The 26,003-nt window shown below is 42.9% G+C and overlaps 1 long non-coding RNA gene across 1 annotated transcript in view; it reads right to left on the bottom strand.

Moving 5' to 3' along the window:
* Positions 1-5,215: 5,215 nt before the first annotated feature.
* The window catches only part of LOC138493183 (uncharacterized), a 114,193-nt gene continuing 93,405 nt past the window's right edge, over positions 5,216-26,003 (bottom strand). Inside the window, exon 3 of the long non-coding RNA XR_011276298.1 lies at positions 5,216-6,290. This is a non-coding gene — a long non-coding RNA (uncharacterized lncRNA). The remainder of the gene's footprint in view (positions 6,291-26,003) is intronic.

Raw genomic sequence — 26,003 nt, 5'->3', positions numbered from 1 at the left:
AATCTATAAAAACCATGAAATATAATTCATCAATGAAATTTTATATAGAAAGAATGTGAAGTCATTATGCTGGGCCATAATAGATGATAAACATGGCCAGACAGTTGAGATAGGACATAAGAGTCTTCAACCTCATCTCAGGTTTCTCTACCGCTTTCGACATAATTCTCTATTATAGTGACGTCTTCTTCAGGAGATACACAAATTTACCTTCTAAAGAAAAACAGGAGACATAAACTCATAAGTCCCCTCTGTTTAGATGACGACATGGTACGCTAGGTTAAAAACCAAATATACAATCAAGAATCAATAGATGAACTTGGGCAACAGCCTGCTGCTGCTGGTACTGCTACCTAGAGTAATTATCTCTATGGTAGACCGTGAGTGTCAAACAGGTAAAGTGCAACCATCATGAATTGGTGTCCAAGGGTTCAGCGGAATCACATCATGGGCAGAATACACACCACCAATTGTTTGATGGATCAGTGTGGGGTACTGGGTTGGCTACTCACAGCCCAATTAAATACCAAATTATAAATTACAACAAGAAATCTCCCGCAGGAATGAAGGCCACATAACTGCTACAGTTTTGGTATTAATGGACTAAATGTTATAGATCCCTGCATGTTAAAGTGACAGACCCATTACTGCAGAGAAACCCGACTGACCTTAATTGAGGAAAAAAGGGAAAAGTCCTTTTTAGTATGGGTAGAGTAGCTAGCAATTCCATCTACTAGCTTCTAGAAGTTGGTTCCTGCATTTAGGGAATGTTGAGTTCCCACTATGGCTCCACCCTGTAGGGTAAAGACATAAATCAATGGGGGTACATGTTACCGCCAACACCACTGAAGCATAAGTACAATCTCCGATTTTACCTAATGTGTCCAATGTGGCACATCTACAGAGATGTGGATATTTGACACGTACTTCCGTCACGCACTGGCTCCCGAAAGTGTGTTCTGTCCCTAAATACAACAACACAGAAACAAACTCTCTAAATTCGAAGTTTTGAGGTTTGTAACTCAAATAAATTAGGGGTTCGAGTTATTTGGTGAGGACAACCAAGATTCAACTGTGGCCCCACTCGTAACGCGAAGCCTTGATTTTTCACTTTACTTGGAGTGAGAGACCTATGCCCCAAGAAAAAGAATGCAAATTTCAAACTAGGCAGCAAAGATTACACGGGATAGTCCCCCCCCCGTCTGACTACTCACGGCTGGTTGGCCATGGCGTGGGTCAATGACCTAGAAGTTTGGCACCTTAGTTTGCTTACCTCCAACAAGCTTAAAGTTGTTCCCCGGCTAGTAACTGCCGTCTTGCTTCCTTAAAACGAGTCTGAGCACCTGCGACGTCGACACGTGTAGTAGGCTGCTCCCAAAGGATTCAAATAGCTCCGCCTGGACCACGTGATCCAAGAATCTGTCACGCGATATTGCATTTATGCGTGCTGTTATGGCAACGTGGAAGCATTTGTTCCGGGCATTTAAAGGCTTCATATGAAACTTTCAAGCCTGCGCAACGTTACGCATACAATTCTTTACGCTAACATGCAACAGATGTAAAGATATATATATATATATATATATATATATATATATATATATATATATATGTTAAAAAAAATTATATATATCAAGGGCAGTACCTAACATACGTTCACGTCCAAGACTGTGTCCAATGCTGGGAATCAAGACTGTGTCCACTGCTGGGAATCACAGCCGCTGGAAATACTGAACTCAAAGGCAATCGCCGTGGGCGGTAAATTGGCCGAAGAATTTCACCATGCTCCTTTCGCCCAGCTTAACCGAACTCCCTTTGGTTCCAACCACTTCCAGGCATTATGTGCGGTGCAGGAAGGGTGGATGCATACCATATCCTGGTCATAAGGCTCCATCATCCTATCCACATCATGTGCGGTACATCAAGGTAGGTACGTACCCAAACCTGGGTCTACTAAATAATGGAGGGAGAGCATAGGTACAACATTACTGATGTTAAAAGTTTGCGTGCCAGGGCTCTAAGGTATTCAACCCTTTAGTTAATGTTTTAAGGTTGAAAATCCAGTTTCTCTTTATATTCCAAATTTTTTATCATTTGGGATTGATTTTGGGCCTGCACTTTTTCAATGCAGAACCATTCCATTTGTTCTGCAGTGTGACCCATTTCTGCAAAATGGATTACCACAGGTGCATTGAGATTGCGTGTTTAAATAGTTCTCACCTCTCTAGTTGTTTTGCCAATATACAACAACTGACATGGACAACGGATGGCGTAAATTGCCTTTTTGCTCTTGCACGTTGTAAACGTACAAAGTTCCCAATTCCTCTTTTGTGCATAGAAAGAAATGGTCTTCTTTGAGAATTTACATGCCATTCATGAAGTACAAGGGTAGTGCCCTACTACTGGAATGAGATTGGTGTCACGAATCGTAGAAGTTTTTGCTGAGGATCTATTTGCCCGAGTTAATTTTTGTTTTAAATTTTTACTTTTTTTGAAAGCAAACAGTGGTTTAGGAATAGTAGTGCCGAGGCATTAAGAATGCGCCAATTTTTCAAAATAATGCCTCTAATGGCATTACTGTGTTGACAGAATGTAGAGACACACACCAGCTCCTCTTTTTTTACAATCTCACGTTTAGGTAATATCCTCTGGGTTTCTTTCTGTGAATAATACGTGATCACACCTAAGTGGCAATTTGTCAAAGCGCAAATGCAATTTTAGAATATGCCTCTGCTAATGGTCTTAGGATAAATATGACTGAATCGGAATGCATGCGCTTTGGTAAAGTGAAAGGAAATCAGCATAGCATTACAATGAGATAAATTATGATGGATAGAGTGACTAAATACTGTTATTTGGGGTCTGATATTAGTGCCCATAAATATGTCAGTTTGAAAAGGCGTAGTTCAAAGGGCATTGCCATTATGCTGGCTATAAAAACATGCGTGTAGTGTGATGCAGGGGTACAATTTGGCCGGTTTGATAACAGTATACCGGTAAAAATAAATCGCCAGCATATTTTATGTCCTGGAAGCAGCTTATAGTGATTATAAAAAATGGGCAGACACGCGAGAGGGCATAATTTGGAGAAAGATCTTAGGCCTGACTATTGACACTCTGATACAAACCAATTGACTTAAATTAGGCCCGACTTCTATGGCAACTTTAATAACGCTTGATAGGGGGAAATTATATATCAAAATAGTGTGTGCTTCAAATGACTCATTACTATCTGTATTAAGGAAAGACTTGATAAAGGAGACTGGTAGAACCCTGCAAATACTTAGGTACTTGAACAGGAGGTTCTTGGAACAAATTGCATGGACCCCAGATTAGACTCAAGGGGTGGGTGTGTTATTGTTATTCCTCAGAAAAGTGCAGAGAAATGGGACTGGGATGCAAATCACGACTATGTGAGATGCCTTAAATCCCTGAATACATTCCATAAAATGCATTTAATTTTCTCTATAAAAAAACAGAAAGATATATCTATCAGTTTCCTTCTCTGGCACAAAGGCGCACCTTTATAATGATTAGGTTCAATAGGTTACCAGTGTTGACGATCACGGGTCTGTGTAAAAGTGTACCGGAGGACAGCCGATCTTACAGACTTTCTGGTAATGTCATTGAATTGTAAACGAAAAAGTAGGTCATCACTGCTTACCCTATTTTTGGGAACACTTATACTTTGTATTTTGCTAAACCTGTGGAATGTATAGATGATATCACTGAAGACCTGTTTTGTTAAATTGTGTCTCTGGGTATAGTGGAGCTCTAACTATTGCAATCGTGAAGGTATGGCAGGTAGTTGTGTTTAAGATGTTTAATTTGTGTAGGAAAGTGAGGATTGCTGTGCTTATTTCTTTTTTTTGGCATAGTACTCTTTCTATAGTTGTGCTGAGCCTGGAGAACGAGGAAAGTATTGTTGCAGAATTATGTATGGTGGATGTTTATCTTCCTTTTTTTAAGTATTAATTATTTTTAATTGCTTGAAATGTGAGTATTCGTTTGTTTGTATTATGTTTGTATTAAATGTATATTTGTGTGAAAAGTTTAAATGTAAGTGAAGCATAATACAAAAAACATAAAAAGCCAATAATTTAAAGGTGATCATTTTCAGTATATATTTTAGTCATACAAAGAATGTTACACTTGTCTTACTGAACAAAGCAGGTTATCAAAACCTAGAATAACCATTGTATTCCGATAGAAAGTAACATTTCCAGATGAAGTTTTGCAGAGCACTAGAATGGGTAGATCATATTGCTGATCATGGGTAAATATAGGGGACCCTGCTGCCGGTGAATAGATTCTTGGGAGATGGTGCCTTTGCGTCCCGAAAATTGTTTGGACAGGGTTGGAAAAGAACCTTTGTCACACTGGTACTGGGTCAGTGAGGAGTTTAGCTAGATAATCTTATCCGATTCTGAAAGAATATCAGAGGAGTCTTGTCGTTTGATATTGTTGCACTGTTCTGACATTTAGAACTTGAATCTTTTCATTGTCTGTGGAAACCATTCAGACCTAGAGCATAGCTTTTTGTCGATATAATCTACTCTGTAGGTCTGGATCTGCACCCATTGGCTCTTCAGATATTTTGGAGTGCAATTCCCATCAGTCCAAGGCAGCATAGTCAATGGTGAGGGATCATGGAAGTTGCATTTCAAAACATCTGAAGATCCAAAGGTTGCAGACCTTTGCAGTACGTCAAGTGATATTCTCGGGATTTCTGATAGAACATTGTTCCAAAGGTCTGAGTGGATTTGCGTACCTTTTCCTCTTTCAAGTCTGTGAAGCACTGGTCATAGGGAGTCATCGCATCGTTTGCTTGGTTTGTGTAAGAGTGGGCGGTCTTAAGATTGTTTAGATTGTCAACACCATGATTTGCATAAGCAATTTTATTGTTTCAATGAATCCCAACCAGAAATGACCTCCAAGCATCAATTTAGTCTTGGGACCCTAATCGCTGAATCTGGAGGATCTTTAAGATATTTAAGTTTCCCAAGCAGGATTAACCAGCACCCTTTAGTGATTTGGTCAAAGCGTAGGATGCAATTGATTTAGCCAAGCGTCGTCAAAAATGTTTTAAAAAAAGCAGAGTGGCCTTCTTTAAGATTTGTGTTTTCACCCATTTTTTTTTCAAATGATTTGATAAGATTTAAGAATCAGCAAAGATTAATAGAAGAACGTACTTGCACAGTCAAAGCTTACTTTTAAATTCGATATTTAATATAATTCATTAAAAGATAAATAACATTCACAGCATATATCACATATTTAAAATATCTAGTGCTTGGTTTAATAGTGTCAGCAAAAATTAAGCTCTGAAGTTTTGTCAAACTATAGGAAAGGACAAAGCAATGGGGGTGATAAGTAGGGAAATTAAAATATACAAACAAGGACATCCACAGAAAGGTATTCAAAAGAGTGCTTTTGGCTAAAGAAAAAAAGGCAGAACAGTGAAAGTCTCTACAGAACGTAGGCAGATATGCTCGATCATCTTTGCTTCAGGCACTCTATCCTAACATCAGAGCTTTGTTATCTCCACGCCATTTAGTCCTCCACTAGTGTAAGTTGAAAGTGTGGATAGGGATTCGCCCTGTGAGATGCAGTAAATAACTTGAACCTACGTTGTGAACAGTATGCTCCTTATGTGTTCATTTAAAAACAATTCATACATGGTTCAATTACAAAAAATCCTTCGTCTTCTAAATCGGCGCTATAATTTTGTGTTCTGGCGCTAAAATAGCAGACCGATTTTCCACATAAAAAGTGATTGCCGTGCAGTGCTGTTCCCAAAGTGCTTTGCTGACCATTCATTGATCCTATTGACATAAAAAGGAACCATGTAAAATGTTACAATTAAAATGTTACTATGTGTATAAAATGAACTTTGCACCTCTCATTGGTGTTTTACATTTGTCTCAGTCTCTAGTGCTACTTGGGGGAATTTAGAGAATGATCTAAAGCGAGCACAGTCATTATCCAGATAGTCCACCATGTATCGAGGTCCTTTGTCACATCCTTCATGGCATAAGTACTTTCAGAAGGCTCAACCAGTCAACCCACCCCTATCATAGTGATCCAGCAAGCAGTGAGCCACAAAGCTGCTGTCTGCATGCAAGGTGTCACACTTTCGGCAGATCACAATCTCACATTTAGGACACATCGTTCTTGAATGGGGCTGTCTCAGAGAACACACCTCCTCTTTCATTGGTTGAACTGCCTTAAAATATTCTTTGGGTGGAACTTTTTTCTTGTCTTCCAAAACCTGGATCCCTGCACGGGGGCTACAAAAAAAAAAAAAAAGACAAATGAGAACAAAGTATATATTTGAAAACACTTTCACCAGCTTGGGTGGTACACAGTCTATTCTTTAAAAGAAGACAGCTTGTTCACAGGTTGGCCTGGAGCTTACAGTGAAATGACTTGAAGCTCTACTGGCAGGATTTCACTCTTCACCCGTTCTATGCTCCATTGGTTAACTATGAATGAATACAGAAACAGTAAAACTCCAAAATTCAACCAGGCTAAAGAGGCAGAGAGCAGGTCCTCCAAATAGACCCATTTTAAACAAATATTTTTCTGAAAAAGGAAAGAAACATGAGGTCCTGCAGAGAGATCGGAACCAATGAATTCTGAATTCCCCACCCCGATTAGAGAGGAGACTGGTGGTGGCAGTGGTGGGTGAAGGGAGGCTATGGAGTATCCTGGGTTGGAGAGAGGGACATTAAAATATTACATTTGTTAATGGGGTAGAGACGAGATTGATGTTCCTACATAGAAACCAGATCCTCTACTCTGTAAGGATCTTATAAAGTATGCTGGTTGTATGAGTGGTTTTGTGCAACGATATATATAGTACACCCAATCCCCCTCCAGGGATTTTTTTTTTCCCAAATCTGTTTTTATTTTATATTGCTTTACAGCATAACCAAATAAAGATGTCATAATGTCATCAACACATGCAATCAGGCAGGTGATAACCACACAATGTTACATTTTCGAGGACTTAACAAAATAAGAAGTTTCACCACATAACCTCAACTGCTTAGTCCCTCCCCTTCCTCATTTGCTGTGCCCCCATATACCCCAGCCTACATAATCTCCCATATCTTCAAACAGCAGTGTCAACATGCTTCCCCATCTCTACTGTTATATTCCCTCTCCCCGCCATACCAAACTCATGCCCGTGTCTGCTTCCCTTATGGTGGTTCTAAGTCTGCAGAGGAAGGGAGTTCATTCAGCATTTGACACCAATCAGGCTCCCTTCCCTCCTCTTCTTCCAGATCTCAATTTTTCCATATAATCTCCACTGCTGCCATTCCCCACTGTTGAATGTCTATTATCCATTGTTGCATAAGCATGTCCTTAGAGCATTTTCACGATATTGCAATCCTCCTTTTGTCCAGTATCAATAAACATGGTACTATCCTCTTCCGGGGCTTTTCCTTTTTCCTCCTAGGAGCCAATCCCCATAGACAGACAGAAGGAGTCTGTCTGTCCCTAAGAACCATACATTGGAGAGTTTATCCTGGCCGCCACCCCTCCCAATAAGTTGCAATGACCTGGCAGTCCCTCACCATATGCTAAAACCCTGCCATACTCTATACACACCGCGGACAACAATGAGACATCGCTGGCTCCATAGCATACAGTTTCACCAGGGTCACATAAACCTGTGTAAATAAATACATGAAACCAATCAGAATATAGCATTTCATGACACCTTTTCCACTTGTTCACATATTCAAAGCCATTCCTGGTCCGATATTGCAAAGGCCAGATCTCTTTCCAATTTGCCCTTGATCACAAGGTCAGATGAAGGGCTCCTCTCTTGCAGCACCCTATATAGACGAGAAATCATCCCTTTCCCTTCAGAGACAGGATGGTCTGTACCACCGGATCAGTTTCCAGTTCCTCCGGGGAAATCCTCCCATAATTTAGCCATTCTCCTCATCACCCTAGCATATGCAAGAGAAAAGCCCTTTGGCACGTGATACTTCCCCGCCCATTGTTTAAAAGGGAGTAGTTTCCTGGCCTTAAAAGATGAACAAAAATCGCCCATCAGTGTGCACCGCTTAGTCTGCAATGTCGAGAGGTCCATGGCTTTTAGGATGGTTGTATCAAACCCCAAAGGCAAGTCTGCACTAACCCCTTAATCTTAAAGTTAGCAAGCAGTTTCTTCCACATTGTGCGTAGGAGGTTAAATATGCTCGTTTCACCTCTTGTCCTTATCGGATGCCAAAGCAATTCAATTCCCTGCCCATTTCTCAGGAGTGTTCCTAGCAATCCTTAGATTTCTCCATCCACGAGTGCTCCATCAAGCAAGTAACTGCAATTGTGCTGCGAAAAGAGTATAGCTCCAAATCACAGACAACCTACCGCGATATGCTATCTGAAGTATTTTCAGAGCTACTAGTCGCCTTGTGCCCCAGAGTAATTCCCCAATCTTAACATCCAGCATTTTAAAGAAAATCTGTTTTATAGCATCCAGAATATTGGCAAAGAAATATAGTAATCTGGGGAGGACAACCATTTTTCATAAGGCTATCCTACCGATCAACAACAATGACAGTGACTTCCAAAATCCAACAGCATCTCCAATACCCGCCAATGCACTGCCCGTATCATATACAAAAATCTCCTCGCCTGAATACTCAAATATTTTATTTTATCCCCCAGTCTGGGAGTGTATCTCTTTATCCCTCGGATCCCTAATAGGGAACAATATGGATTTTGACTTTATAATCAGTAATCCAGATAATGTCCTAAAATGCTCTAAAATGTCCATAATGATTGGAATTGAAGAGGAAGTGCAAAGCACCATCCACACTCCAGCCACCCCCTTTCTAGTACCAGGCATGTTCACGCCAAAATATGTGACGTATGAAGAACAGATAAACCAGCAGAGAGCCGCAGTCGGGCTCTGCCCAGTACCTATCAGAGTAACAGAACCAATTAAAGTACTGACACCTAAGAAAACCTGGACAGTAAGGTACCCATTGAGAAAACCATATCTACAGGCAAGACAAAATGACGTTTGTCAGCATGGAATACCCAAAGAAGCCAAGAAGATAATAAAGGAAGACAAATGGTGATGTCATAAGAAATCAGACTGAAGCAAATATAGAAGATCTAAGGACCTAAGAATACTGACAAAGAGACAAAATAACATGGAGAAGTGACATCTCTAGATACGGGAAGAGAGGTAAAGAGATGGAAAAGAGATGAGGATGGGACTGATGAGATGACATTCACACAGAACTAATGGATGTGAGGTCAGATTTTATTGAAACTCAATGGTAAAAGGCATTGAGGATATAAGACAAAAGGGAGAACAAAATGAATTAGAAAGGAAAGAGAAAGAAAAGGAAAATCGATTGAGAGATGAAGGGGTTAAGAAAAAAGATAGGCATAAATGAGAGCAGTTATATCGTGATGGTCCGAAAACAGGAAAAGGCGGAGGAACAAACAAAACGCAATCTTAAGCAGAGAACAGCTGACGATCGGGATAGAATAGAAAAAAAAGAAGAATAGAAGAAGAAGAACAAAAAATACGGGAGAAGAGAATAAAAAGATGAGATTAGGAAATGCAAAGGGCAAATGAACGAAGAGATGCGAGGAAACAAGAAGAAGATAGGGTCATAGAGGAAGCGACAAAGCGTAGAGAGTTTAATGATGACATAGAACACAAGCGAAGACAGAGAGCACGGGATCTCGAATATCTGGAAAGAGAGGTTAAAAACCCGATCCAGTAGTAGACTGGGAAGATATAGAAGAATTCTTTCCTGAGTATGATTCAGCACCAGGCACGTCTAGGGCAAATATAGAAGATTACTATGACACCAGAAGCATCGGAGAGACGATCGACAGAATATACGATGAGATGGGGCTAGAAAAGGTACCCCAAGAGAAAGGAGAGGATGAGCGTCTTGAGAGCACTCACCTGTACGGTACTGAGGATGACCCCCAAAGTAGCAGAAATACAGAGCTGTCATTAGATAGGCTGACTATAAATAGAAATGAGGAAGATGAGAGAAGTTGCACGAGTTGGGCACAGATGATATCGGACGCAGAAAGAGAAGAATGTGAAGGAAGAGAAGATGAGAGAAGTCACGAAAGACGCTTCTCTAGGGGAAAGGAAATAAGATGGTCGGATTCTAGTGGGTCCGCACCTAAGGCATCGGAGTTAGCCATACGATCAGATCAGCATGAAGGAGTATCATACAGTCTGAGGGTGTGTCTCCACCACCCTATGTGAGTAGATTAAGGACATTGCCAGGTAGACGGCGATGTGGGAATATTACACCTGCGGTAGACAGAAAAACTATGAGAGAGGAAAAGGAGTGTCATGTGTCACAGTTCCCTTTACCAGAAAAAGGAGGAACAAGGCTACAATATATACAATGGCCACAGATGGATAGAGAAAACCTGAAAAATAAGCTCCCAATGTTGACATCTGGAGCCGGAAAATTGATACATGAGTTAGAAAAAATGACAGGAGGGGACACGTTAGCTATAGGGGACATGAAGGGTCTTTTAATCTCTATACTTGGTGATAGAGCTGACTATGTATGGACACGTGCAGGTTACCCCGGGGTGACTACAGTTAATACTGCACATGATGGAGCGCTGTTTAACAATTGCAGAACCGCGGTATGGAAAGCGTTTTGAGTGCTATACCCAGACTCTTCTGATACGGGAGCTATATTGACACGCAAGATGAAGGAGTGAGATGATCCGTTGATTTATATTCAGAATTTCCAAGACGCGTGGGTACTGGAAACGCAAGCATGTTGGGGGAAATCTATACCCGTGTTTTAACATATATTATGCCAAGGGCTGCCAGAAAAGGTACAGAAGCAGCTCAAGAAATTGGTAGGGATTCAGGCTAAGCCATGGTCTGAGATACAGCTGACCATCACTATTGCAGATTGCTGCACAAGAACAATCGCAAAAAGGATGCTGCACGAAAAGGTGAAGAGGCTAAATTAGTGCAGAAAAACTTATCAAAGTATGCCATTGAGGGGGCAATGATCACTAACACAGACGGATCAAATACACAGCAGATCAATAATCAAAAGGCAGTTTGATCAAAGCAATAACGGGTTTTACCCAAGAGGAAAAGGCCTTTGAGGAAGAGGATGCAGAGTAATCAGGGAGGTTTTCAAAATATGCAAAGCGGAAACCAGCATATGCAAAATGGGCAAATAATCAGACCATTGCCAACATGTTGGACGTGTGGGATGACAGGGCATCTAGCACGCACGTGCAGAAGTCAAGCAATGGTGCAAAACAACCAATTCACAAGAGGAGGGATGGTGAATCCATCTGCATTCTCACAGCAGGGTGGAAATGGATTTGTACAGAATTACATGGTGCAGCAGCAAAAGCCAAGAGTACAGCTAAGCTTGCAACCACAGCAGAAGTTGATACATTTTCCACACATTTTACACATTTTACAAACAGGCACAGGACAGGTACTGAATTCTGGAATAGGAGATGCCACAAGTGATGGGGGAAATCCATCACTCGGAGTGGGACAAGATTATGTATGGACTAGGACAGCTCACTGGGAGACCTGATGTGTTCTATCAGTGACACACGAACCCTCACGAGGAACCAAGGGTAGATGTCTTTATAGGAGATAAGGAATATTCTTCCTTAGTTGACACGGGTGCGACACACTTGTGTATATGTGAAGGCAAGTTTTCTTTGTCCGCCGATGCCATACTCAGGGCTTCACAGGAGCAACAAGTTGTGTTCCTTTTACAAAAGAACTTCCAGTTTCCATAGGAGAATGTGACATGAAAGTGCCACTGCTATATTCAAGGCAGATCTAATGACAAAACATGACAATCTCATTCACGGAGAAGGGCATAGTTTGTTCAACTCCAGGAATGCATTATTTGAATGTGTGCAAAATGATTAGAGCATACGCAGGACAAATGGCTTTGAGAGCTATTACATTAGAACCCAAAATATTTGCATATGGAGTGCGTATTGCATTGCTCTGGCCGAAACATGTCTGGGGTTGCTTGTATTTCCATGCAGAGGGGACCTGGTCTAGCAGTTCGGGCCGGGCTGCTACCGTTGGTGATAGTACCTGACTGATTTGCGTATGGCTGGACCCCTTTTACAATGATGCAGACGGGCTAAAAAACTGTGGTGTGGAAGGTTGCCCAGAGCAATGCCAGTGGTTCAGATTCATTCAAACCTTCCACCCATTACTTTTGTGGTCACAGTGCGTATATTAGTGTCATGGCTACCAGGCCTTGCAGACAAAACAATGAGAACCCCAGATGAGTTTCTGTTCAGACCAAGAATACCTATGCATGAGGAAAAGGGACAAGGGTTTCCCTTAACAATACTAGCAGCCATAGTGCGAGGAGAGATGGCTTTGCTTGATGGTTGTGATGATGAAGGCAGACAATGGTGCGCAGTAATCGCCATTGGGAAAGGTTACAGATTAACTGACGTCACTGATGACGATCTATTTGAAGAGCAAATCGGTGAAGATGAGATGACATTTGAGGTTAATCTCATTTATTGTGTGAAAATGATCAAAAGAGAGGTGCCTCAGAGAATGATGCTGGCAAAAAAAGTCCTGAATATTTTGATGACACATGGCAGAGGTGCCTGTCTCAGTATGGACTACAGGCACATATGACGTAGGCTTACTGAAAGGAGTCAGAGAAGTGAAGATTAAATTGAAACCAGGAGCAATATTACCAAAAGCACAACAACATCCCATGTCTAGGGAGGCTTTTGAAGGGATTTTTTAAAGACTATTTCTGCCATGATGGATCAGGGCATCTTAGTGACGTCAGAGTAGTCATACAATACTTCCATTTACCCAGTGAAAAAAAGAGAAGGGGTGTCTTGGAGGCTAGTGCAAGATCTTCGCCCGATAAACCAGATAGTCGAGGCAGAGTTCCCTCTAGTCCCGAACCTGTCCACGATCCATTGTAATATACCAGTTGAAGCGAGGTATTTCACAGTGATTGACTTAAAAAATGCATTTTTCTCAATCCCATTTCACAAAGACTCACAAGATTTGACATCATTCACGTTCAGACAAGTTCACCTGAAAAGCACAAGGTTACCTCAAGGATATTGTGAGTCTCCTTTGATTTTCAATAGAGTCCTGCAAATATTGCATTAGAGAGTGTTGCCTTGCAATACATGGATGACATTCTAATTTGCAGCACAGCAGAGGAAAAGTGTAGACACACTTCCATTCAGCTATTAACTATATTGGCTGAGAAAGGATATAAAGTTGACAAAGAGAAGTTACAATATTGTCAACAAGAAGTGCTGTACATGGGCCAGCTGATCTCACATGAAGGAAAAAAGGTTACCCCTGAAAGAGCTGAAGTCATTTCAAAAACAGCCAAGCCACACACGATAAAACAAATGAAGAGTTTTCTAGGATTATGTAATTATTTCAGGCATGGGTCTTTGACTACAGCTCTTATACCAGGCCCTTGTTACAAGCCTTAAAGAAAGCACAGGCATCGAAAGAAAAAAATTGTGTGGACTAAGACATGGAAGAAGGGTTTGATGAACTAAAAAAGGCTAGTTGCACTGCACCAGTCTTAGGGATCCCCAATTATGCAGTGGAATTCTACCTGTTTTCACACATGAATGGCAGCGTTATGACAGCAGTACTCACACAGAAAACCACGTTGGGGTACAAGCCACTTGCATACTACAGTGGGAATTTAGACTCAGTGATGAAGAGTCACTTCCCATGCGAACAAAGTTTGGCTCCTGCAGCGCTTGCCATAGAGAAGGCTACAACCATTGTGATGGGATGCCCAATGACGTTATTCGTCGAGCACGCATTATTTGCCATTTTAGAGAAACCAAAAGGCACATTGACATCTCAGAGAGCTTCTGCTTATGAAGTGGTCATATCAAATCCAGCGATTAAAATAGTTTGATGCAAAATAGTGAACCCAGCTATGTTTATAGCAGATCCAGTCACTGAAGGAGAGCCAATACATGATTGCGCAAACTATGAAGAATTTTATGATGAGATTCCCAGAGTGAAAGAAAATGCATTGGCTGAAGGAGAAATCCTCTTCGTTGATGGTTCTTCGAGGATCAATCAACATGATGGACAGAGATATACAGGTGCGGCTGTGGTGAAACACATGGCAAATGGGGAATTTCAAGTACTTATTATCGCACGATTACCCTCACATTATTCAGCACAAGCTGCAGAATTATTGGCGCTGATACTCGCGCTCGAGTATCACGCAGACCAGGAAGTGATGGTGTACAGTGACTCCACCTATGTGATGTCGACAGTGTACGCAGGCCTAGCACGCTGGAAAAGGAGGGGCTACCGCCGAGCGGACAGCACGCCAGTGCAACACGCAGCCTTATTGGACAGGCTCATTAAGGCACTACAACTCCCAGTGGGCATAGCGGTCGTAAAATGCGACACCCACACAAAAGCCACAGATTTTATCTCACGTGGAAATCAAGCAGCAGACACTGAAGCCAAGCGTGTGGCAGCCAAAGACGAGATAATAATGAATGTGGAAATATTTGATGTGCATGAGAGAATTATTGTTGCACGGAGTGAGCCGGAAGGCTATAGCAATATGGCAAAAACTCAGTTAATGGAGCTCCGAGGAGAAACACCACAGGAAGAGAAGAACCTATGGAAGCGACAAGGGTGTTCTTTATACCCCTCCGAGAGCTTGTGGTGACAAGACAGCACTGGTAAACCGGTGATGCCTATAGCCTTATTGAAAATAGCACTGGAACAGTTTCATTATCCAGCGCACATGACAGAGAAGAATCTAGCAGCAACAATTGCTGAAGACTGGTTCATTCCGAACTTGGCAGAACATGTTGCTTTTTTTATGATAAACTGTATGATCTGGCAACTGTTGAGGCTGGGCATTCACTACTTGTGATTAGAGGATTTATAATGGGCCTTTTCAGCACTTGCATATCAATTATGTCAATATGATTCAAGCATTTAACGGGTACAGGGATCTAATTATTGTGGTGTGTCCATTCTCTAGATGGATAGAAGCAGATCCATGTACCCACCCACACTCCACCTGTGCAGCCAGATTCCTGGTAAGGGAGGTGTTTCCTAGATGGGGAGTGTGTGAAGTGATGATGTCAGACCATGGTCCTCAATTTGTTAATGCAGCATTTGAACAGATTAGCTTGTTGCTTCGTATGAAAGCACACATTTTCTTCGGTGTATCATCCTCAAGGGAATGGGATATGCAAGAAGCTCAACAGCTTGTTAAAGGAAAGGATAGCCAAGTAGAAGCTTACTCTGAAGAAGGGATGGCTCCACTGTCTTCCACTGGCACTGTATGCACTCAGAAACCTGCCTGGTTCTGACCACCATCTCACACCGCACAAAATCGTGACAAGCAGAAGGATGCGAACGCCATTAACACCTCGAAAATGGAGCTAGATGTGATGCTCAGCCAACAGTAGAAGTGTTAGGATTGGAAATGCAAAACTACTTGAATTGAATGACATCTTGTCTTACTGTAATTTCAGGACAGCTGCAGAGATGACAACAAGGGTGTAGGGCAGTACAGAACACAGAAGGAGATGCAACAAAGTTTCAGAATTACGTGTTCCTCCAATATTGCCTGGGGACATGGTCCTGGTGAGAAATCACACAAGGAAAAATGTGGCGAGCCAAGGTTCAGAGGCTCATTTAGAGTTGAGGAAGTCACACCCTCTGCAGTCAAGTTACAGGGAAGAAGAGCTTGGATCTTCTTGGGTGACATCAAGCCATACATCAGAGAAATCCCTCTGCCGCACCCCACTGCGAAAGACTACAGACGACGGGGAAGAACTACAGTAGGTGCAGACCAGATCCATGACATGGAAGAAGGATAAATGACCAGCCAAGCAAAAGACAAAATAACTTTTGTGCAAAGTTGTGGCTTAGTTCTGGACACTTGTTTTGAGCAAAATAAGAGAAGAAGGACATAAAAACACGGACACTCTGCGCATCCAAGTTGCAGGTTGAAGGAGAAGAATTGCACGTATAAACCACAAAATAGCTTGTCGACTTTGGACTGAGGCACACAGAAGCCTTGATAAGAAAAGATATGCCAAATTTTGATTGAGGATACATCAATTGGAAGAGTATACAGTATCCTAAGTCTTTCAACACAGAATCCCTGTTTGGACTTACTTATGGTGTCACGCAGTAGTGACCACACCAAAGACATTCTGATCTATTTTGAGTTAGTATTGAGGTCATACCCGTCGTTGGTGGGAAGGCTCTTGAACATAACAGAGTTTCTTCAAGATCCTGAAAATGAAAAAGATGATAAAGAGGCTGCTCACAGTGATTACAGAACAGTTTCTTTTACTCCCGCAGTACAGTGAGGACAAGACAATGTCCCTGTCACAAGAGAATAGCAGACTAGCCAGTAATGTATTTTTTCGCTTAATTGAAGACTTTCCAGAACTTGTGGGGAGACATGCCAATGTTGACGTCCTCACATCAGAGACCCAGCGAACACTACACATCTGAGTATGCTCCTGCATGGTATCGTAATCCAGGTCGAACTTTCTAGTCAGCATCAGAATCACAAGAGAAGAGTGTAAACTTTCCTTTGAGGGACAGATCGTGAAGGTGTTGCCAAGGACTTCAGTTTTGTTTATGCTGACAAAGACCAACATGTCGTCTGGAGTGAAACAGATTAGAGGCATAGACTGGGAATTGGTTTACATGGAACATGCAAATTAAGACATATTGAACTTATTGCCTCATTTGCAACTTTCGTTAATGGAACAAGTACTGTTTCCAGAGACAGGAGACAGTCTATTATTCGGACAAAGCGGATAATCAGTCCAGCACTTGTAACCTGCAAGCAGAGGCAGCAGAATCCAGATAAAGTGGCAATGTTTAGCATGTAATAAAGAATTAGTTTCGCTTCCTTAGATGATCGAGATGGAAAACCAGAACAGCAATGTTGTCCTCCCTCATGAGGAAAGACATTCATATTGGCCCAGGAACAAATGCTGCAAATTGACGTACAAGTATCATTTACACATGCACTGTGTTCATTATCATATTACTGTCATTGACGATTAGAACTGCCTTTTTCATCGGTGCACAAAGCGTTCAGATTCCCGTGCACCCACCCAATGATCTATGCATGAAACCTACAAAAGGTGCTCAGACCTTACATAGTCATTCCAGTTCCTAGAAAGAATGATAGAGTGAGTGAGCTTGAGATGGATGTGATAAACAATGACACACACACACACACAACACTTGTGGTAACAAATTAATTGAAACGCCAGAGACAGGGTCAGCAAAGTAAACCCGAGAAGGGGTTGATGAAAGGTACACGTACACAAATAATGAGTACATACACACCTGGTCTAGTGTCAATGATTGCAGAATCACATTCCAGAAAATGGGGAAGAGTTTGGACAGAGCTCAACAAGAAGTTTTTAACCAAAGGGTGTTATAAAACACATAGAAAGGGAATGTTAAGGAGACAAAAGACTCTAGAGGATGAACGAACAGAGACAGCATCAACGAGTATGCCTGATCCAGTGATTAAATGGTCAAGCTTAAGTCCTGCAATACAATCACGTGCTGAGATAATAGCAGAATCAATATGGATGTTCATAAACAAAGCCAAAAAGAGACAGAAGGATAAGGAAAGACTTACCAGACTTTATACTACAAGAATAATACATGTGGACATGCCCGGATCATTGATGGAGATACCAGAGAATCCTCCAGCTAGAAGAAGCTATATGGATGTGTTCAAAGATGTGGTTTTAGCAAACTACAGAAAAACCTTAAGAATTAGAAGCACACAAGAAGACAATAACGAATTGAACTATTACCTGGACAGCATAGCACACTTGGGAAACAACATATGGTACCAACATATGAAGGAAGTTGGAAGATGAACTTCAGAGGAAGAATGCTTCGTAGCTGTTGAGATAGATGTCATAACATCCCACTGCCTATAACATTTAGCAATGTGCACGACCAGAGGCCAGTTCATGGGAAGTGATGCTTCACTCAAATGGGCAACTGAAGCAACTGACCCAGATGAAGAGGATTATGTCCAAGACCTAAAGACAAGAAACAATGGCAAAACAAAGAACATTGTGATGAGAAGCCTGGAGTTAAGGAGCGGAGATCAGAAGAGAAACAAACAAAACGCAGAACGTCAAAGGGAAATCTACAGAAGAAGCTCCAAGATGGAAGGACATAGGTCAAATGCAAATTTGGGGGACAGTGCTTTCTCCAAAAGGATGGGAGAAAGGAGTAGTGATCTGCAGAGCATGGATGATCATTGGATACTATAAAGAAACAATTGAAAAATCACAAATGATATGCAAACCATTATGACCGAGATTTGCAAGACTGTTAACATGGGTCAAAGATAGAGGAGGACCCCTACAGCTAGTGCCATGGGAGAATTCCAAACTATACTTCATAAACAATGGTACAAGAAAAATGGGAGAAAATCATAACTGTGGACGAATCTTCGATGCTACAGGAATGATGCATGGAACATCACTGATCATTCATAATTATTTGGTGTGTGGATCCAAAGCATATATCAGATTGATGAAGAATTGGGCAGGTATATGTACATTGGTGAATGTCCATGTTCCAGCATTGGTGATTCCAAGAAGTGATCTGAATATTAACAGTTTCCCGAAAGCAGATGCTCACCAGGAAGAAGAGATCTATAGAACTGATAAACAGGATGAAGAGAGAAAATGACTTCTCTGCCAAATAGATAGAAGCCTTTGATGCAATCCCATATGAACATAGGTTGTTCAGCTTAACCTCAGTGTGCACGACAATCCTGATGCCAAGAATTCAGGTTGGAGCAAATACTAAATGGTTGTAGATAACCAGATGGGAGTTACTGCAGACCATCAAGACAACCATAAAGGGATTTAATGCAACTAAGGAAGAGTTAAGAGCGACATGATCACAGCTATGGATGTAGATGTTTGTACAAAAATCAGAGAATCATGTTGCACATTAATACCGTCACATGATGACAAAAATGGACCCTTAACAGAAGCTATAGGTATGCCGACAACTACAGAATCAGATGATAGATGAAGTTGACGAAGTTGCCAATGACAGTTGGTTTGGATCACTGTTTTCATGGGTTCCACAATGGATGGCAGATGCATTCAAGTTTCTAGGAGCCCTGTTAGTGATGATATTGCTTGGATTCTGTGTTATCAAGCTAATAATCTCAAAAAAGGCCATAGGGATGAAAATCATGATTGATGTCGAGTCAGGATGGAAGCCTAAGGACCTGACTGATGAAGATATAAGAGACTTTGTGAAGGCCAGCATTTATGCACCAGAAGGAACAAAGTTCCGGTATCCGAGGAAACAAAGAAAATATGTGGGAAAATTGATCTATTGCAATCCAAGTGGAGAATGTCAACTAATGACATGAAACAAAGATGAGCACGTAAGAACAGCAGGATGCTTGAAGGGAGTCAAAGATATGGACCCCAAAGAAACATTTTTTTCAGACCTAGATGTCTAGATCCAGAGGATGAAATAAAAGTGAATGCAAAGAAAGAAGTGAAAGTGGTCGATGAATAGCCCAGAGGGGGGAGTGAAGAAGAAGTGCCAAGCAACATCCACACTCCAGCCACCCCCTTCGTAGTGCAGGTACGTTCACGCCAAAATATGTGACGTATGAAGAACAGATAAACCAGCAGAGAGCCGCAGTCGGGCTCTGCCCAGTGCCTATCAGAGTAACAGAACCTTTTGAAGTACTGACACCTAAGAAAACCTGGACAGGTACCCATTGAGCAAACCATAGCTACAGGCAAGACAAAATGACATTTGTCGGAATGGAATACCCGAAGAAGCCAAGAAGATGATAAAGGAAGACAAATGGTGACGTCCTATGAAATCGGACTGACGCACATATACAAGATATAAGGACCTAAGAATACTGACATATAGACGAAATACCATGGATAAGTGACAACTTGAGCCTAAGGTGGAATAGTTGATGTCAAGATGCAGAAACTTAGGTCATATGCTCGATGAAGATATTCAGTTAGTTTAAACGTGTACAGATGCAAGAAACTGTAAGAAGCAAAGAAGTCATTAAGCTTGCTTATGCTTAGTAGGAAATAGATTGCAACAAGCACCAACATATACATATATACCTCAAAATCACTTTATAGGTGAATGTAAATCCACTACGCACATAAGCAGACTTGAACAAAGGTTACTAAAGGTCTCAAGGAGAGTGTTGCAGCAAACAAATCGAGAATTCAGATGGAAAGAAACCCAGCTGAAGGTTTGTTTGTTTGTTTGTTTGGTATTTATTATGCGCACCGGACCCTGGGGTATAAGGGCGCAGGAAGTAAGAAGATGTACAGCTTAGAGCATAAATTACAGGTTACAGTTACATGTTACAGATAATTACAAGTTACAGATGCAAGTTTACAATACAAGTTTACAATCATATAGTATAGATGCTGTGTAGCAAACAGGCGTGAGCATTATCATAATTTCAATTAGCAATAGCTGTCGTCAGCCAGTTAATTACAATTTGCCTGAATTTGGAAGGAGAATGTTCTAGCCTCGCGGTAGTGGGTAATTCGTTCCACAATTGAGCAGCTTTGACTGGGAAGCTGGCTCCGCCTATGGTGGTCAGTTTAAAGCGAGGTACTTGGAGGCGATTGGTGTAGGCAAGTCTGGTTTGTCTTGTGGAATGTGATCTGGTGAATCTGTCCTTAAGGTATTGAGGGGCTTTGTTGTGTAGAGATTTGTATGTGAGAGATGCAGTTTTAAGTTTGATTTTCTCATGGGTGGAGAGCCATTTGTGTTTCCTTCATGTTTCTGTAATGTGTTCTCTCCTGGGGATGTCCAAAGCCGCTCGGAGGGCCTTGTTTTGCAGTATCTGGATTTTGTTGATGATGGATTTAGTGGCTCCTATGTACAGTGCGTTACAATAATCTAGTTTAGAGATGATAAGGGCTCTGGCTAGTGTTAGACAACTGTGCTGGGATAGGAATTGTTTTCCTGCTCTAATGAGCTTACATGTGTAGGCTGTTGAGGAAGCTAGGGAATTTACCTGTTTGGAAAATGATAAGGTAGAATCAAGGTAGATCCCTAATGTTTTAACTTCTTTAGCAACTTGTATGCAGTTCCCATCTATGATAAAGGAAGAGTAATTTGTGCTTAGTTTATTGATGAGGGGTGCGGTGCCTAGGATGAGAAGCTCAGTTTTATCATCGTTCAGGCATAAGCCGTGGGTTGCCATCCATGCCTGAATGATGCTGTATATTTTGTTCACCAGTGCTAGATCTTTTTCGTAAACCCCCGTGAGTGGGAGGAGGATCTGGGTATCGTCAGCGTAGTTAGTATACGTGATACCCAGATGGTCCAAATCATCAAACAGGGGCTTAGTGAATATGTTATATAGCGTTGGTGAAACGCACGATCCCTGTGGCACACCGCAGGTAATAGGGATGGGGTCTGCAGCTGCTGTAGGTGAGAAAACCCTCATGGTGCGGTCACTAAGGAAGGATTGTATCCATGCTATGGCCTCAGTGGAGAAGTGTGCTGCTGAATCTAGGTGGTTACATAGGACTTTATGGTCCACTAAATCAAAAGCGGCCGATAGGTCTAGTAGCAGGAGGAGTGCTGGTTTTCCAGAATCTCGTACTTTGTCTATTTGGGCTTTAAGGTCAATCAGTGCAGTTTCTGTGCCGTGAAGAGGGCGGAAGCCAGATTGTCGGGAGCCTAATAGTTGGTTTTGTTCCAGGAAATTCTGGATTTGGATATATGCCACCTTGTCCAGTATCTTCAAAAGGAACGGTACCGTAGTGATGGGTCTATAATTGGTGGGTATAGTGGGGTCTAAAGTAGCCTTTTTTAAGAGTGGGAGCACCCAAGACTCTTTTAAGTTACTGGGGATAATGCCTGTGGTAAAGGAGGCATTAATTAACTTAGTGATAAATGGTGCTAGATCTCGTGCGGCATCTTTGATGAGTTGTGCTGGACATGGGTCTCCTTTGCAGTTGGACGGTTTTAGGCCGAGTATTACTTTTTCTACTTCTAGTATGGAGACTTTGGAGAAGTGGAATTGCGTAGTGGGTTTGAAGTTAGCAAGTGTCTTAGTAGGCGGTAATATATTGGATGCTAAGGTCTCGCGTTTTAGTTCTATTTTCTTTTGAAGGTTTCGGACTTTGTTAGAGAGAGCTTGCTGGATTTCAGAGCACCACTTTTTGTCTTTAAGACAGTTATCTTGAGGTGTTATTGGGTTTTCCAGTTCTCTGAGTATGGCGAACAGTTCTTTTGTGCTTGATTTAGCTTGTGTAATTCTGTTATTGTAGGTCTCTTGTTTAGCTAAGATGATTTCTTTTTTATAATGAGAGGAGATATTAACTAGTTTTAGTTTATTTTCTGGAGTGGGGGCTAGTTTTCCACGTATTTTCCCATTTCCTTTTTTCTAATCTCAGATTTTTTAGGAGAGGGGTGAACCAGTTGTTCAGGTGGCTCTGTGGTTTGCTGTTTCTGAGCTTGAGTGGTGCGATGTCATCAAGGGTTTTGTTCATGATGTTGTTAAATTCTTCCACTAGGCTGTTAGGGTTAAGGTTATCAGGTAAAGCGTCCAAGGTGGGCATGATGCCAGGGAGTAGTTTGTCTAGTGTCATGTTTTTTTTGTTTCTGGTAAGTGCGGGTGGTGCACACAGTTGTTGCAGTTTAGGGGTGACGGTGTCCAAGGAGAATGAGATAAGATGGTGATCTGACCAGATTTGGGGTGAGATGGTGAGAGTAGATATATTGCAGTTGTGGTCAGCAATCCAATCAAGGGTTCTCCCTTTGATATGGGTGGGCTCAAACACTCTTTGGGTGTATCCCAGTTCTGTTAGGGTGTTGGATGCTGCTGTGGCTTGTGAGTCGTTGATGTCATTGAAGCCAATATTGAGGTCACCTAGTAGTATTGATTGAGTAGTATCTTTGAGGTTTTCTGATAGGATGGTAGTTAAGTCTTCTATGAAATTCTTGATAGGACCTGGAGGTCTGTATATCAAGTGAAGGTTAAGAGTTTGAGAGTTAGCTGTTGATGTCTTGGTGGACATTATCTCACAAGATTCAATGGTTGGTGAGGGGGTGAGTCTCATCCCAAGTTTAGTTTTGACGATGATGGCTAGTCCGCCACCTCGAGCTCCGCACCTATCCGTTCTGAGGATAGTATAATTGTTGGGCACAGCTAGGGATAGTGCTGGGCCTGATGCCTCATGCAGCCAAGTTTCTGTAATGGCTAGGAAGTCGTAGTCTTCTGTCGAGATGACTTCAGATATTTCTATGGCATGGGCGACTAAGGATCTAGCGTTTATTAAGGCTCCTTTAAGTTTAGGTATGCGGTTAGGGTGTGTAACAGTATTTATTGCTGCATTAGGAGTGGCATTTGTTTCTTTGTTTGTTTGGTAATTGTTGTGCTTAATGTAGTTGTGGGTGAAAGGTTTGTGAGTGGGTTCCTTTTTGGCTCGAATGGTGTTAGTTTCGTATTTGATGAGCGGATCAAAGATTCTGGGTAGTCTTGCTCGTAGTCTTAGGTTTCTGTCGGCTATGTTACATTGTATGGTGGATTGTTGTATTGTGGTTGCTGTAAGAGGCGACATGATGAGTCGTTCCAATAGGGCGAGTGAGGAGGCCAGGTGTACTAGATAGGATAGTATAAGGAGCATTGTATAGTGTGTGAGAGTCCTGTATCTAGATGGATGGCTAGAGTTCTAGTTTTGGGTAGTGTGCAGGCAGAGTAGCTGCTAAGTCTGCTGTGTTGAGCGACCAAAGGGCACAACACAATTACTGGGTCTAAGAGCGACCAGAGGGCACAACACAATTACTGTGGTCTATGAGCGACCAGAGGGCACAACACAATTACTGTGGTCTATGAGCGACCAGAGGGCACAACACAATTACTGTGGTCTATGAGCGACCAAAGGGCACAATACAATTACTGTGGTCTATGAGCGACCAAAGGGCACAACACAATTACTGTGGTCTAAGAGCGACCAGAGGGCACAACACAATTACTGTGGTCTATGAGCGACCAAAGGGCACAACACAATTACTGTGGTCTATGAGCGACCAAAGGGCACAACACAATTACTGTGGTCTAAGAGCGACCAGAGGGCACAACACAATTACTGTGGTCTATGAGCGACCAAGGGCACAACACTATTACTGTGGTCTATGAGCGACCAAAGGGCGCAACACAATTACTGTGGTCTATGAGCGACCAAAGGGCACAACACAATTACTGTGGTCTAAGAGCGACCAGAGGGCGCAACACAATTACTGTGGTCTATGAGCGACCAAGGGCACAACACAATTACTGTGGTCTATGAGCGACCAAAGGGCACAACACAATTACTGTGGTCTATGAGCGACCAAAGGGCACAACACAATTACTGTGGTCTAAGAGCGACCAGAGGGCACAACACAATTACTGTGGTCTATGAGCGACCAAGGGCACAACACTATTACTGTGGTCTATGAGCGACCAAAGGGCGCAACACAATTACTGTGGTCTATGAGCGACCAAAGGGCACAACACAATTACTGTGGTCTAAGAGCGACCAGAGGGCGCAACACAATTACTGTGGTCTATGAGCGACCAAGGGCACAACACAATTACTGTGGTCTATGAGCGACCAGAGGGCACAACACAATTACTGTGGTCTATGAGCGACCAAGGGCACAACAAGGTTGCAACGGCATTAATGAGGTGCAGCGCGATATGGCGCATAAGAGCGGTAGCAATCGCACCATACACATGAGCAGCAAAAAGTTAGCAAGAGTGAATTCGCCAAGTTTGTGTGTTTATGCTAGCAATAAGCAGTAGACATTCCCATGAGGACCGTGGGTAGACTAGGCGACTAAGGGTATTATGCTTTACTCACAGTGGGTTGAGTCCAGACAATGCAGGTAAAGAGTACTGGTTCCACGGCTCCAGAGGCGAACAGGGTCAAACAGGAAGGGGCCTTCCTCGAGCCTTCTGGGCCAAATGAACGTGTTGCTAGGCAACGCGATAAATAATGATGGCGGCGGCCATCCTAGGATCGGGTGCCTGCTAGGCGGATGCGCGGGGTGGAGCGCACCGCCGGTGGGCTTCAGGCTCACCTGCAATGGGCAGAAGGAGGGCTACAGATGATGCACGGCTGCTCCTGCAGACCGTGTTGATGTAGGTCGGCAGGATAGCAGAGGTGCATCGGGTGCACAGTGAGGGGCTCCTGCCCTCTCAGGCGTCTGGAGCAGCACGGGCAGAGTTTGTGGCCCCTGGCTCCTAACAGGCACACAACAGGCCTTAGAATGGCCTTTGGATTGGCCGGCGATCCGCCTGCCGGCGGTTCCTTCGAGTGAAATCGAGGTTTAGCCTCGATTTCGTGCCGCGATGCGCCCGGCATAGGCGAGTCAGGCACTTGTGGGGACGGGGTCAGGCAGGCCCTGTTCCGAGCACGCTCGCTTCCTGGATCCTCTTTCCTCCTCGGATCCTCCTCGGGTCCTCTGCTGGGCTGGGAGGGCTCCTGCCCTCACCCCTCTAGGTGGAAGTTGGGAGTGGGGGACCTGGGCACACAACAGGCCTTAGAATGGCCTTTGGATTGGCCGGCGATCCGCCTGCCGGCGGTTCCTTCGAGTGAAATCGAGGTTTAGCCTCGATTTCGTGCCGCGATGCGCCCGGCATAGGCGAGTCAGGCACTTGTGGGGACGGGGTCAGGCAGGCCCTGTTCCGAGCACGCCCTCTTCCTGGATCCTCGGATCCTCCTCGGGTCCTCTGCTGGGCTGGGAGGGCTCCTGCCCTCACCCCTCTAGGTGGAAGTTGGGAGTGGGGGACCTGGGCACACAACAGGCCTTAGAATGGCCTTTGGATTGGCCGGCGATCCGCCTGCCGGCGGTTCCTTCGAGTGAAATCGAGGTTTAGCCTCGATTTCGTGCCGCGATGCGCCCGGCA

Source organism: Ambystoma mexicanum, chromosome 10 (assembly GCF_040938575.1).
Source record: "Ambystoma mexicanum isolate Mex_15411 chromosome 10, UKY_AmexF1_1, whole genome shotgun sequence".
Classification (NCBI taxonomy): Eukaryota; Metazoa; Chordata; class Amphibia; order Caudata; family Ambystomatidae; genus Ambystoma; species Ambystoma mexicanum.
Note: the sequence above shows the minus strand (reverse complement) of the source record. Positions and strands in the feature narration are given on the sequence as shown.